Source organism: Triticum dicoccoides, chromosome 5B (assembly GCF_002162155.2).
Source record: "Triticum dicoccoides isolate Atlit2015 ecotype Zavitan chromosome 5B, WEW_v2.0, whole genome shotgun sequence".
Lineage (NCBI taxonomy): Eukaryota > Viridiplantae > Streptophyta > Magnoliopsida > Poales > Poaceae > Triticum > Triticum dicoccoides.
In genome coordinates this window covers 626514194-626516969 of record NC_041389.1, presented here as the reverse complement: position 1 = coordinate 626516969, position 2776 = coordinate 626514194, and the positions used below count along the sequence as shown (strand labels likewise).

Genomic DNA, 2776 nt, shown 5'->3' with positions numbered 1-2776 from the left:
GTGGACTTTTTTTTCTCTTTCGCTTTTCTTGTGGACTGCAGGAGTGATAAAATGGTTTCTTTCGTTTTAAGCACTAAAATGTGACTTGAGCACACAGGCGATAATATTTTCATTTAGTTTATAAATCACGACACAGTTTTCTTTGGGTAAAAAGATTATCAAGTATAGGTTGAGCGACCATATACATTTCATTTCTATGTTTTCATGTCCGTGAATGATACAAGCAAAAAAACGTATTAATTTATGGCCAGTCTTCCTCGATTCAGGTAGGCTGAAAAAAAATATCAAGAGCACACACTCATTATTTACTATTTTTTACAAAAATCATTTTTGTTCTCATTTAGTGAGAGCACTCTCCAGTTTTCCCCCGTTAGCGCTAAAAAGGTTGAATGAAAAATATCTTACAAATCCTCTTATAAACAGACAAGGAAAGAATTGTACAATTCGATGGCAATTCACTGAGGTAATATAGTGTTTGACAACTGATACTTTTAAGCCTGAGTGTGATATTTTTCAAGCTGAATCCCCGCTCTGTTGACAAATGAAATAACATATGGTGAACTGAAGTCGATGAAGGCTTACAATAGATTAGCCTCACACATGAGCTCGATCGAAGGCTCACCCATCATGGGTACTCCACATGTTCAAAAACCAAATAATCAGACCTACACTTAATTAGGCCTCACATTATATTACATCTTGGGAGGTGTCCATGTTTCTATGGGAACACAATGATTGAATCAGCTAAATATAATGAATGTGGGTACCATTATGGGAGGGAAGACAACACACCTTCAATTTCAGCATCCGGTCTCATTGGCTCGAAAATTCCGGATAAATCAGAGTCCCCGTCAATGTTGGACACTCCTAGAATACATAAGAAAACCAACCCAAGATAGTAGACAAAGTTGTCAAATGTATAATAGCATTTCAGTGTGAATATCAAGTGGCTTATGCGTTTAAGATCCCCATCAAACAATACTATGCAGTTCAATCAGACAGTTAAATACATATATGGTTGTTTTGTATGGTAGGTGTGCATGGTGACTGGCATACGGATCTAGATGTCTTACCAGCATGGTCGTACTTGTCGGATGAGGCATAAGTTGTCCGCTTTCTTTTCTTGTACTCGCGAACCCGATATAATAAGGCATCTCTCTGGTCCATGCTCATTTCCGAGTATTTCGTTCTCTTACGAATGCGCTCCTTCTCGTAGCGGGCAGCTGAATCTATATAACATAAAGTAGAAGTCTCCATGTCATGTCGAAAGGACATCGTGCTGTAATATAACAGGCTGAATAATTGCTAGTAAGTTTCAGCATACCTTGTCGTTCAATGGACGGACCGAAGATAAAACTCGTGGGCACAAAGTCATATTGTCCGTGCTCTCATCCAGTCTGTAAGACATTACTTTTATGTTCAGCCCACATTGCCCCAGTCCGTAAGACGTTACTATTGTGTTCAGCCGACCTCGCTCCCCGTACGTAAGTTGGATTCCTGTGCAGCCAATCTTCAGAAACGTCCTCCCTGTATTTGGCTCTCCAACTAGCGTGTGTCCCACACGGACACACGGGTGATACTGGATTGTGACGATCCATAATGTGTGATACCTACAGTTGATGTAGAAACATATGTGATGATAAGCATTCCGGCTTCAGTCCACAATTTATGTGACTTTGCAAGTTTGTTTGAACTGAAAACAAATGTTGGTGCTCTGACCAGGTGACGCTTCCCCGACAGATGGTTGGCGTTTTTTGACACTCGCAGTGCCGGTTGCAGTCGTCGCTTTGTGCCGTGCCACCGGAAGACAAGTACTACTCTTGGAGATTGGTACCGTAGAGGCTGAACCTGTTTTGAAGAAGAACAGACAAACTCATAAACCCAAATGAAGATGTGTCATTAATACAGTGGTATTTGAAGGTGGTATTACCAGGTGAAGATCAGGAGTACGAGCTGTGTGGTAATTCAACAGTAACACTGTCAGCTACAACTTTTTTTTTGTAGGCGAGCCAACCGGAGCTTATGCAAGTGTTCTGCTCTTTGTTCGTCTGTTAGTCGAGCATACCGATTATGGCCAGTCCTTTTTCGCTCAACATTAACATCTTAGGAATGTCGAACAGTAGTCATGGAGTCCCCTGTACATCTTGCATCTGACACAACACAGGAGTCGGACGTCCAAGCAAAATGAGTAAATGGTCATTCAATAATTATGATATGCAGAGTATGAACATATCATTTGTGTGTGTGTGTTGGTTATGTTGCTCAAAGGGGTACACTCCTTGGATCCTAACGAAGCATGTGCCTCAGGTGTTAGTTGACCAGTAACAACATCTAGACACTGAGCCTTCTTTTCTTGTCGGGACATACGACGTTTTTCGAGGAATGCTGCTCTCTTCTCATCAGACAGTTGGGCATACCATGTATTCTTTCTTGCTTGTTGACTATTAGTAGCGACATTTGCATTCGTGAAACTTTGTCTGGTTTTCTCTTCGTCATCTTATAAGAAAAACATAAATGTTAAGAAGGATCAACAAAGTACAGAAAGAGGTGAAGAAGCATATGCAATAATCAGATGTTGGAACAACATGTGCAATGTGCGACTACAGAGTTCAGAGAAAGCAACATAGATAAAGTGCAGGATTGGAATTCGAGAAATACATATATTTGCATCTGTTTTAACCGTGGCACTCTATGAAGCAAGCCTAGAACTGACGAGCCTAGAATTGACAGAAGCAGAAACACCAGCAGAAATTAGAAGAATTGTGACTGCAAGCAG

General features: G+C 40.8%; 1 long non-coding RNA gene across 1 annotated transcript; it reads right to left on the bottom strand.

Annotated features, from left to right (window-relative positions):
- Nucleotides 1–370: 370 nt before the first annotated feature.
- Nucleotides 371–2487, bottom strand: LOC119306386. Its single transcript, XR_005148936.1, has 5 exons — nucleotides 1931–2487; nucleotides 1720–1848; nucleotides 1325–1610; nucleotides 1074–1229; nucleotides 371–867 (listed from the first exon to the last, which is right to left on the bottom strand). It is a non-coding gene; the product is annotated as an uncharacterized LOC119306386 (long non-coding RNA).
- Nucleotides 2488–2776: the final 289 nt, after the last annotated feature.